The sequence below is a fragment of the Canis lupus genome, chromosome 7, assembly GCF_011100685.1.
Source record: "Canis lupus familiaris isolate Mischka breed German Shepherd chromosome 7, alternate assembly UU_Cfam_GSD_1.0, whole genome shotgun sequence".
Taxonomy (NCBI): domain Eukaryota; kingdom Metazoa; phylum Chordata; class Mammalia; order Carnivora; family Canidae; genus Canis; species Canis lupus.
Genome location: NC_049228.1, coordinates 43687675 through 43700254, shown reverse-complemented (window position 1 = coordinate 43700254; position 12580 = coordinate 43687675). Strand labels below are relative to the sequence as shown.

The 12580-nt window shown below is 44.7% G+C and overlaps 1 protein-coding gene across 5 annotated transcripts in view; it reads right to left on the bottom strand.

The window, feature by feature from the left end:
- The window catches only part of SMAD2 (SMAD family member 2), an 81177-nt gene extending 69559 nt beyond the window's left edge, over positions 1–11618 (bottom strand). For 2 of the 5 annotated variants that reach the window (XM_038543329.1, XM_038543330.1), the window contains exons 1-2: positions 11521–11577; positions 11051–11134 (exon numbers count right to left, since the gene is read on the bottom strand). The gene's annotated coding sequence lies outside the window, so the exon portion shown is untranslated. Of the gene's footprint in view, positions 1–7926; positions 8090–11050; positions 11135–11520 lie in introns of those variants that run through there. The other 3 variants (XM_038543326.1, XM_038543327.1, XM_038543328.1) reach the window with 3 other exon arrangements.
- Between the last annotated feature and the right edge of the window lie 962 nt (positions 11619–12580).

The window sequence follows — 12580 nt, the reverse complement described above, 5'->3', positions numbered from 1 at the left end:
TCATGAGAGACACAGAGAGAGAGAGAAAGAGAGAGAGAGAAAGAGAGAGAGAGAGAGGCAGAGACACAGGCAGAGGGAGAAGCAGGCTCCATGCAGGGAGCCCGACGTGGGACTTGATCCCGGGACTCCAGGATCATGCCCTGAGCCGAAGGCAGGCGCTGAACCGCTGAGCCACCCGGGCTGCCCTGTGTTTTCTAATTCCTAAGCATCTCTGCTCTTTTGTCTCTTTTCTGCCTTCTGTTGGAATGATCACATTTCTTCATTTCCACTCCCTCATCCCACTTTGAAGTTATACACACTATTCCAATTCTTTCAGAGGGTGATCCTTAAAAAAATTTTTAATGGAAAACTTTAGTCAGTAGTCTGCAGGTGAAAACAACACCCTATTAAAAACTATAATAAATGAAATAGAAAAAAGACAATCTCATAAGGATAGAGAAGAATAAAAAAGAAAACAAGCAAAATTTTGATAACTGGGAAATGAATGGAGCAGTCACTGTGAACAGATTAGAGAACCACTAACTCTAAGTGAGGTGTGGGGAAACATCCTGATTTCACAGCAAAATCCTCAAAGGGTCAAGTAAAAGACAGCACCAGTTACAGCAAAAACTGAAGGCTGAGAGAGGAAGAGATGAAAACAGGCAAGATTGAGTGAAAGATATTTGAGAAGCAATAACATCCTCAGATCTGCTTCCCAACTCTATGTCCCTGGGTACCTGTTCCTCTCCCTCTCCAAAAGACTAAATGTTTATTCTCAGCAGAGAGTAAAACAGGCTCACCAGACTAGGAGATGGTCTGGGAACCACTAGGAAAAGAGACGGAGTAAAAGAATGAGTAAATGGTATGCTACATGCGGACTCCCAACCCCTTCCTCCACTGAGTTCTAGCTCCCAAACACTAGCAGCCAGACCTTTACCCATTTAGTCAGATCAAGACTCTTCTAAGGGGTACCTGACCCAACCCAGGAGGGAAGACACACAGATACTAATACTGAGAGTTTACCAACAAACAGCCCACACAGATCACAGATCACTCTACACTGAAACTGAAAGGAGACAAGACTCACCCACATACTCAGTTTCCAAGCAGCTTTCTGGACCCTTACTTTTGTAATCAAGGATGACTCTCATTACCTGAGAGAAAAAATGGCCAAAAACAAAAATGCAACTCAAGAAGTTTGAGACCCTACAGAGAAAAGAAAACATCGTAAGAATCATCACCATAGCTAGAGAAAACAGGAGAAGGGAGAGCAACCCTGAAGCAAGAGCAGCTTGCTCTACAAAAGAAACATTCAAAGAATAAAAGAAGAGTTCTTGGATAGCTGGGCAGTTTTTGATAGCAGAAGAAGGGGGAGGAGAACCAACAGAAAGGTTGGGAAGTAAGGTAGAGGAAATCTTCCAGAAGGTAAAAAAAGAGTAGGATGGAAAATAGAAAAAAAAAAAAAAAAAAAAGGTGAAGAAAACTGGAGGACCAATTCAGGAGGTCCAATGTCCAAACAGGACTTCAAAAAATCATCAGAGATTGGGGTGAGGGAGGGAGAGTGTCAAAGAATTCAAAAAATAACCCCTGAACTGAAAGATGGAAGTTTCCAGATCTAAAGGGCCATTAAGGCTCAAGACCTCAGGACAACAGAAGAAAACATACCCACATCCAGGCTGGTGGGGGTAAAACTTCAGAATGCTGAAGACAAAGGAAAAGCCTAAGTCTCTTTGGAGAAAGAGCAGGTCACTTGGAGAAGAATCAGAAGAGCTTTGGTTTTCTCACGAGCAACATTGTAAGTGAAGTTCAAAAGATCAATGCCTTCATAATTCTGGAGGGGGAAAAAATTACTTCCAAACTATAATTCTATTACCCAACCAGGGTAGAATAAAGGTATTTTCAGGAATATAACATCTCCAGATATTTACCCAAAAGAGAGAGAGAGCCAAAAGAATACGAGATCTAACAAAGGAGAAAGTGAAGGAACTCGGTAAGATGACCATGAAGGGGAATGCCAGGATGACTGCTGTGTCCTAGGTGTAGAGGCAATTAGTGCAAACTGGAGCAGGTTCAAGAACACAGAGCCAAGAATAATGCCAGGCTTCTCTCCGAAGTGTACAAACACCATAAAAGTCAATGGAAACACGACTTTCATTGATGAGACCCACAATTATTGTGGCAAATGGTTAGGAGTAAACAAGACAGTGAAGAACCGCCTGACACATTTCTTTTAACCATCATCTGAGCAAGACATTTCTGCTCCCACAGACTACAGTGCAAAAGGGGAAAAAAAAAAGTGCCTGAGAAGAGAAATTCTCATATATTCCTACGTTTGTATACACATGGAATTTGTTAGGCCAGTGCTGCCCAACAGAAATAGGATGCTATCCACACATGTAACTGTACATTTTCTACTAGCCATATTAAAAAACTAAAGTAAAAATGTGAGGTTAATCATTTAAATAATTTAATTTACCCCACTATATCCAAAATATTATTTCAACGTGCAATCAGCATTAAAAATCAAAACACATTCTATTTTTTGTTCTGTTATAAATCTCCTGTGCATTTTACACTTGCAGGCCATCTCAGTTCTGACTAGCTACATTTCAAGTATTCAATGGCCACAAGCGGCTAGTGGCCACATGTTGGACGAGCTCTAGAAGAATACACAGGAAAGCAGCTCACTAACAGTGGTTCCATTTCTGGACTATGAAGCAGGAGGCAGATCTAAGAGAGACTTACTTTTCATTACGTTCATTACATTTCATACTATTTTGTTCCTTTTGAATTTTGCACCATGTATGTACTACCTACTTAAAAAAAAAAAAAAAAAAAAAAAAAAAAAGGAACAAAGTACATTCCCAAAACATACAAATGTGGATATCCTTTAACCTGCTTCTAGAAATCTACCTCATGCACGTGCAGAATTATGAATAAACAAAGCTTACTTGTTGTGACAACTGTTTTTAATATCACAAACTGGAAATAACCCACATGTCCGTCAATGAATGACTGGTCAAATACATTCTAGGGGGACACCTGGGTGGCTCAGTGGCTGAGCCCTGCCTTTGAATCAGGTCGTGATCCTGGAGTCTGGGATCGAGTCCCGCATCGGGCTTCCTGCAGGGAGCCTGCTTCTCCCTCTGCCTCTGTCTCCACCTCTCTTTCTATGAATAAATGAATAAAATCTTAAAAAAAAAAAATACACTATAGGCCCATACAACAGAATACTATAAAACCAGAATAAAAGAATACTTACTATGTACTGACATGCTATAATCTACAAATGCACTGTTATGTAAAATATGACTGTACTAAAAGGTAACATATGCACAAAGTTGCTCATATATGCACAGAACTTCTGCAGCATTACACAAAAACCTAGTAATGCTACTAGCCTTTGGAAAGGCAACTGGGTTCTAAGGAACATGCCAGCAAAGACTTTTCCCCATATATCCTTTTGTGCCTTTTGAATGACAATAATCGATTACCTATTTTAAAAGCCCATCATTCTACATCTAGCTGGTGTCTCCTTTTATTCACCATGCTTGGCCTTCATGTGAAATTAAGTCCATCTATAAAGACTAGTGTTTTTCTAGTTCCTTCATAGGGAGGTCTGAGTCGTGTTTTTCCCAGAGGCCACAGATGTTTCAATGATATTGGAATAGTTTTTATTCACACACACACACATTTAGCATACAGTTCCGAGAGTCCTATCATTACAACTCCATCCCTAGCTACTGGGCTGTTATCTATTAAATTCCCCAAAGCCAGTTTTTCCTTAACACAGACTGATTTCCAAGTTTTTCATATGTAGGAACATTTTTCTACCTCTCCTTCTCCCTTCCTCTTCCCCTTCCCTCTCTGGATCAACCAAATACATAAGAGGGAAAAAAAAAAAAAGAGTCCTACATTTTATTCAATACGTGTAGCAGGTGGAATGGGCCTAATCTATGTCTATTTTAACATGTCTGTGAGATTTTAAGAAACCTAGGTTAAGAAGAGTATAGTCAATAATGGCAAACACTGAAAACAGTAGTATGATAACTGAAAAAAGACTGCTAAACTGGGCTATTCAGAATTCACTGGTGACTTCGGAAACAGAGGTAGTAAATGGAATATGAAAGGGTGGCAAAAAACATTTCATGATGTTCAAGTCTAGAACAAAGGAAGTGATTAAATATAGAAAGCAATGTAGGTTTCAAATATCTTCAAACTGCAAATACAAAATATTTCCCAAATACCTATATGATTTTTTTTATTTCAAATGAAAATCAAGTCAGATACTTCAACATAAAACACTTGAAGTGTGATGGTACTATCTCAAAGAACACCTCAGGTCCTTCTAGAAATAGCAATAAAATCACTATTGGATTTTTGGCAATACATGTTCAAACATATACTACACAGGTATAGAAAAAAGCAAATCACTAATGATCTGGATTTTCACAATGGTTTTAGTCAAAAAAATGAGGATAACAGAAAGCATTAAAAAAGAATAAAGATACATGGAAACTAATTGAAAAACAGATTTCTCAATTCTATTGTTACTATGCTTTTTTCCAAAGTTTTAAGCGAGAGAGCAAAGACACTGCCATTGGAAACCTAAGGTGGCCCCACTGGATGGAGAATGATGGGTGCCTTTAAAACTAAAGCAAATAGAAAACATTCGTGTGTTCAATTTTATGGACTGTTAAAACCTAATGTGAGAGCTTGAATTTAACCCTGAAAGTAGGTCATTAGTTCAGTGAAAGTCCACATTTATAGGGACTGCTGTGTCAAGAGACTACCTGGTTTTGGTACCCTTTACCTTGAATGAGTTGTGTGGAATCTCTGTGTCTATAATCAGCTTGTAAACATAAAACTGCATGCTGGTTTATCATTCCCAGATCATTAAAAAAAAAAAAAGAAAGAAAAGAAGAAAAGCATCTAATTATTAGGAGATCGCACAGGCCCAGGCCTGCCTCAACTCAGCATGAATACTCAGTATTCCAACTGCCCTCCAATCCAAAATCCCAGAGGCTGTGCTGACCTTCTGCTCAGGCGGCCACTTCCAGCCATGTCAAGTGGGTACAGTCCTTAGGCCGTGAAAGTGCAATCAAAGCCAAGTCCAGGGTAGTGGTTGTTCCATAGAACTTTCTATTAAAATTAAATTTAACATTTATTTCCTCAGTTACTGTAGTGACAGTTCAAGTGCTAAACCACATGTAGCTAGCTAGTATCTACCGTGTTAGTTCAGGCCTACAACCAAGGTTTTTCTCCACTATCTAATATTCAGCAGAGCTTCAAGAGGTTTCCAGGGGAAGAGGAGAAGCAAGCAGGCAACGGCCCTTTCCCCTTATGCTTTGAGACTCTACATCATGTTTTATTTTTTATTTATTTTATTTTTTGCAAAAGCCTTCTGGTTGTCGTTGTGTGCACAGGTGTGTGTGCCGTGCTTTCAGTCTGAAAACTAAGGGTTTAGAGCAGAAATGATCAATGTACAAATCTCAGGCCAAAGCTGGACCTTCCTGATACTTAAAACATTTTATAAATAAAAGTTTAATTGGCCAGTTTACATGAACTACACCCTAACCACCTGTCTAGGAAGTAAAAGGTTGGTCTAAACATGGAAAATTTGCATTCACTGCCACAGATAGAACATCTCTGGTCAACAAAAAAGTTTCCATAGTTCATTCAAATCAAGGGAGAAAGCTCATAGGCCCAGCTCCCATTGTAGCCTTTATCAGTTTAGTCTGTGAACTTTGCAAATCAGATCCACCACCCCATATTCTGTAATGAAGGATGGGATTAAGATAGAGCCATTTCCTTAATATTTAAAAAAGCTTAACCATTATCTTATTATAGAATTTTTGGAAGAGCCGAAGCAGTGTATGAAAATGTACTTTACCTTAAGCACAGGAGAATTACAAGATCACAGATTTCCCGTGTTACTTCCTCAGATCTAGTCTTTTTTGAATTGGAAGACTCAAGGTAATGAACTTGATGGACTTCCAGTGGCTTCCCCGATGATTATTCTTCCTTACTAACTGAATACATTAAGCCTGAAACTATGCCCTTCCCCTAAAAAGTTAGTAGGACACTAGTTTGGAGGAAATGAAGGTTTTCAGATGCAAACTGAAAAGTTAGCAACAAACGTCTACACTCACTTTCTACTGCTTTTGTCTCGAGGCCAAAGTAATTCCAGATTTTGAACCTAGAAGAATTAGTGGCCATTTCACAATCAACTCACAACTTTTAACAGGATTAAAATCACTGACTTTAGGATTTCTGTTTTCCTACAAACACAAACTAAAGATATGTCTACTGGCCAGGCACTGGTTCCACTACTGTGGCTCAGTGACACTAAGAGGAACCTCTACACTGTAGAATGTAAGGGCAAGTATGTAAATCACAGAATTACCCTAATATTTCTGGCTATCTGGCCAAATCAGAAGCAGTCTAAATCCAACCAGCCTGGCAAAATTATATTCTCCCCACATGAAATTACTGAAATTGAAACTGAAATAGAGCTATCCTTGATATGACTATCTAGAATCAGCACTGAAATATGTCCTAATTGAATATATTACAATTATAACAATTTGGAGTAACAATCAAAATTGATCAGAGACAACCAATAAGCCTCAAACTGCATTTTTAAGACTGAAGTACTTTTGTACTACTAGTTGGAAAAAAAAAAAAAACTTTAAAAAATTACAATGTCACCAATAAGCATTTAATAGAGTAGATGATTTAGAAAGTAACTCAGAGATAGGAGGGAGAATAACCCAAAAACATTATTAAGGCCAATACCGGGTCAAAGTCACACATAAGAGGCAAGAAGTCCTCAACAGACAAGCCAACTATCCACACTTGTTTGGTCCTTGAAATCTCTAGCACACTCAGTCTTAAAGCTGGAGTGAAATGTTTTACATGACACCCCTGCAGACTGACAAAGAATGACTTACTCTGAAGAAAAGGGGTGGCATGGGGTTCTACACCACTTAGATCACCTTTACTACTGGCCTAACATGATAGGCTTCTCAGTCTGAAATCGTGGTGCTGCTCTAAATGGCAAAACAAATGAATACCATCTTGGTCATAGCAGGTACTATGCATCTTTCATAAAATAAGTCATCTGATAAAGCACAATGTTCTACCCCTTTAGGAACATTTGTTAATCATCCCGAATGACAATCTAAAGTATATTATGTAGATTACTGCACTCTTAAAAAGATTTTCCCAAACATGGTTTAAGCTAATTGATGAACATTCATTACTATGCTTTCAGGTCTGGTCCTGCACTGAATGGTCCCAGACATGCTAGTTAGGCTTTGAATATTTGGTTTGTGTCTTGTAGATTATCTCTATTATCCTCACCAGGCTGTTATCTGTTTTTTCTTACAACAGACAGTAGGCTAACAGTTCCCCATCCTCCTACCCAACCCCCCACTATATTCCCCTTAACCTCCCACATTACCCACAACCTACTTCTTTCTAATCTACTGTGGCTTAGAAGCTAGATAACTTTGTTAGAAACATCTGGGGCATTAAAAAAAAAAAATCTAAAATATATATATGCCAATAGGTTTTGATGAAGGGTCTCGATGGCTCTCCTAATGACTGTAACTTTAGGTGTGGACTTAAGACAGTCTGGCTGCCCCAGGCATTTTTTGCTTGGTGTCTAGTTCTCAAATGCATTTTATAATAGGTCAAGAATCAGAGTGTAGGGAAATCATCTGGGATTAGAAAGAAAACAACTGAAAGCCACAAGAAGACAGGAAGAGATCATCCAGGAGGACCCTGGATATCTGAGGCAATGTGCTAGGTATTCAATCACAACACTTAATCCTTGCAATAAGGGGAAGAGGCAGGTGTCACTACCTCTGTTTTCAGTCAGAAAACCGAGGCTCATGAGTTAAGCAATTTGCCAAACATAGTAACTGGGAAACCAACCATTACCTAGGTTTCTCTGACTCCACAACCCACGGCTGCTCCACTACGTGAGACTGAAGCCAAATCCTTAATCTCGATGCAGTTGAGTGTCTTTGCATTTTATTTCCAATTCTTTCAGTAGGACCCGTCTGATGCGGATTTGCTTTCTTTCTCCAGCCAGTTTCTACAACTAAAGGGCAATGGATAATCAAACTAAGGCCTGATTAAGCTTACAAGCTACAAGTGTTCATCTGTTCAGCAACAAGTATGTTTCTGAAACACTGGCCATGTCCTCAGTTTGTATGGATTATACAAAAACAGTGACAAGTTCCCCTCTTCCCCTCCCCCACCCCAATACAGACTGTTCCCAGTGATGCTATAAATTAACACTTGACATCTTCCCTCCTGAAGCCCTCCACATTTGACAGAAAGCAATGCAAGCATACTTTAGGAACTGGCCAGTAATGCATCACAAGCTCCCTCAATTTGTACAATAACATGATTTTCTTACTCCAAAGACTGAAGGACAGGCAGGAGATAGGAGGAGTTTCCACTTTTCCAATTCTATTAGGGAACAGGGGTATACTTGTTCCCTGTTAGATCCTTCATTGCTGAGTCCAGGGCCTGACACAGAGCAAAGACTATTTTATTTGTTGAATAAATGAATAAATGCTACTTGTTCAATATATACAAGTTATTTTGTTGAATAAATGTAGAACCTCGCCTGAATTGCTTTTGAAATCTTTGGACTTCTCATTTCTGACATACCCTTGCAATACTTAGTGGAAAACAGCTTTCATCTTACAAAAACTAAAAGCTTAAAAATGGTTCCTCTCCTCCCATCAGAAGACAAGGGATCTAAAAGACATGCCCCTCTCCATCCTTTAAAAGGGACTTGTCCCAAGAACATGAATAAGCCCCCATCTGCCAGACTGCACTAAATACAGCTTTTATATGCATTACAAAAACACCTGTATAAAAAGCTGCTACAAAACAAGGCCTTTGGAGCCCTAAAGCACAAAACCAACAGAATAAAAACCAAACAAGAATAAGGGGAGCTTTCAGACATTTATAAAAGCCCAAACTGAAAATATTTGCTAAATATAAAAATGGGTCTTTGATCAGTGGATGATGCAGCTCAACTGTTTTTCACTCACATATCTCCCCCCAACGTGAAGTAACAAGATTATGGCAATATGATTCTAATATTTACAGTAGGAAAATGAAAAGGGGACCTTTTGCCATCTTGAAGTAGAAACCAGCTTTGTTCCTATTAAAGAGAAAGGACTGCTGAAATACACAAAACCATCCCCAAATCCCTACTTAGTTAAAACACATACCGGGCCTGACAAGCCACAAACAACAGGAAATTACCCTGCATGGTTTCTTACAAGACTATTATTACATGAACCTTACAGACTGTGTAGAGATTTGATCACTTATGCCTAGGCACAGGTAAGAAGTTACAGCCACGAAAACCTAACTCTTGCTGAACACCTACAATGTGAAAGCACTATAGAAGGCATAGCTACAAAGTACAAAAGCGAAGCCCAAAGAGCGATTTCTTACTAAACAAGCCCAGAAATGGATGTTTCCTATCACATTTATAAAAACTGGCCACTGAACTACCTTAAACTCAACTTTAAGAGAACTAAGTGAGCACCTGGACTCAAAATATTCTTATTTACTACCGTAACTAGTTTTATGGCAAAAACTAAGGAACCTTAAAAATAAAGTCAGCGTTACTTTCTAAATTTAATGTAAATGTTTGGTAAATGACCGTCTGATTCAGAAAAATTCCACCAATATCCTGTATGGTTTTTTTCAAAGCAAATGAAAAAATAAAATCTTCAAACTAGGACACATTTATGAAATCCGTTTCACGTTATCTCTCCCAACTGTTACATTTGCTTCCCTTATCTCTTTATTTACATTAAAACTCCTCAAACTTCATTTAACTATTTAACTTACACTTCTACCTAAGAAAAACTTTTTAAAGGGAGTCAAAATCAAAAGTAGAACAATAGCAAATGTATTTTCAGAGTGGTAGCAAATTTGTTTTCTTATTCTGCTCAAGGAAAAACTTCCTTACAATCAGTGGTACAGGTTCAATTCACACAAAATTCAGAAGGAAAATGGAAAGGAACTAAGACTGCAGAATCATTAAAAATTCTGTAAATTAACTCAGATTTTGGGGGGGGGGGCACTTTCGAAAAATGGAATAACTCCAAGCAGGTCTGCAGTGACCATTTATTTATTCATTAATAGTTACTTTACATGTGTTACTTTAGAAGTTCAAGACAGCAAAATTGAGGACACTTAAAAGTGTAACAAACAAGACACGGTTTTCACGGAAAATGCTACTTCCAGAATCGTTCCACCCGGAGATGGTTTTTAAAATAATGGTTTAATGAACAACCAGCCGGTAGTATTTAGCTTTTAAGGGGTCAAGAGGAAGGAACACCAAAACCAACCTAGGTATTGTTTTTTCTTTTGTTTAGGATCAAAAGGAAACCATAACCACAGAAAGGTTAAGTAAGTAAAAGGCAAAAGTACCCAACCCCAAGGACAGTATCCCCCAAGAGAGAACAAAACCATTAAGGTTGCAAATGTGTAAACCAAGTTTGAAATACGTGAAATCAATTAGCGTGCTTTCTAAAAGGCGTGTGATAAAAACCAACAGGCTCCACTCCCAGGGCAACTTTCACAAGTGAGTGCAGGATCTCCACGGAGGATCAGCCGTGTGCCTGCTTGTGCAGAGTACACGCGAGCAGTTCCGAACCCCGGGTTTAGAATGGTTAACAAAGGTTACAGGACCAAAAAAAAAAAAAAAAAAAGTGGAAGCGAAGTATCGCACGCTCCTACCAGGGCTTGCCAACAACTCCCGAAACAAGAAGAGCTCGGTCCCTCCGGCTTTGAAAATCAGAACCACAAAGTACGAAGCGTGTTCGCGGCAGGGGAGACGGGCCACGGCCGGGCAGCTCCGGCGCCGACCCAGGCCCCGCGCCCCCCCGCGCCCCCCCGCGCCCCCGGCCCCGACCCCGCCACACCCCGGCCCCCAGGGCCGTGCGACGCGCCGAGCCTCGCCGAGACCCGAGCCCGACGCAAACACACCCCTACCCCGAGGGCCCGCCGGGCGCCGCCGCTTTACCTGCACCGGGGCTCCGGGTCCCGCCCCGTCAGAGCCGGGGGTCCGGGACCTTTTGTTCCTTCCTCTTCCGAATGGGATGAGGGGCTGGGAGGGGAGAGGGGAAGGGGCGACTGGAGGCGGAACTGAAAACACTCCCGCGGCCGCCCGGCCCGGCCCGGCCCGCCCCGCCCCCCAGCCAGTGCCCGGCCCGCGGCCCCGCGCGCGGGGAGGGGACGCGGGCTCGGCCACCGCCCGCGGGAGGGAGGGGGTGGGGACGCGCGTCCCGCCGCCGCCGCCGCCGCCGCCGCCGCCGCCGCCGCGCCGCGCCGCCGCCCCTCCTCCCCTCGGGCGCGAGCCCGCCCGCATCCCCCGCCCCCCGCCCCGGGCCGCCCGGACGGCCGAGCCCTCCCCCGCCGCGCCCGCCGGCCCACCTCCGCTTCCGCCCTGCGCCCTCCGCCGCCGGCCGCAGCGGCGCGGCGCGGCGCACCCACCTTCGGGCGGCTGGCTCGGCGCTCGCTGGCTGCTGGCTGGGAGCTGCTCCGCCGCCGCCGCGGCCGCGCGGTAGACCCGCCTCCCACCCCGGGCCGCGAGCCCCGCCGATTCGCCGGCGCAGCCCCGGGGCTGGCACCCTGCCGCCCGCTGATTGGCGCCCCCGGCCGCCCGTTAGGGCGCGAGGCACGCCGGCCGAGCGCAGCGCCCGGCGCGCACGGAAGACGGGGCGAGCGGAGGAGGGAAGGAGGGAGGCCGAGCGCCCGGGAAGGGCCGGGGCGCGAGCGGGGCTCGGAGACTCGCGGGCCACTACCTCCCCACCTCCGCTCCCTTCGGCCGCCCCGCCCTCCCGGCCGGACCGGCGGCGCGCGCAGCCAATGAGCGCGCGCGGTGCTCGGGGTGTGAGCCGCGCGTCGGGGGCCTCGAATCGGAAGGGAGACGTCGCTCGCTGATTGGTCCCGCCTCCCCCGTAGAGCGTGAGGCGAGGCGCGGCCGCCGGGCGGGCGGGCGGGCGGCCGGGGCCGAGGCGGGGTGGCACGCCCGCGGCCTCGGCTGGCGACGTCTGGGGCGCGCTGCCGCGGGCGGCTCCGCGGCGGGAAGGCGCGGGACCTGCCGCGCTGCCGGCCCCGGCCCGGCCCCGCCCCGCCGTCCTGCCCGCGCCATTGGGTGGGGCCCGTGGGCCGCCGCCGAGCCCACCGCCCGGACCCCGCCGCGAGCGGACACGTGCTCGTCCCGGGGGAGGCCCGAGGGCCGCCTCGAGGACGCGCCGAGCCGGGGCCGGGCCGACCGCGCCGAGTGAGTGGGCGGGGCCCTCGTGCAGCCGAACGGGGCGGGGGCCGAGCCGCAAACCGGCGCTGGCGGGGCTCTTCTCCGGGCCCCCGCGGCGGGCGGGGGGATGCCAGGTGTTTCTGAAGAGCCGGGACGTGGTTCCGCCTTCGCGGAAGGTGGTGCGACTGCCGCATGCTCCGAGAGGCCCTCGCCAGGTCTAGACGCTAGGAGCCTAACACGATGCTCCTCACCGCTCTCTGGCCCTCCCTTCCTCCTCGTTTCTCCGGCGTCCAG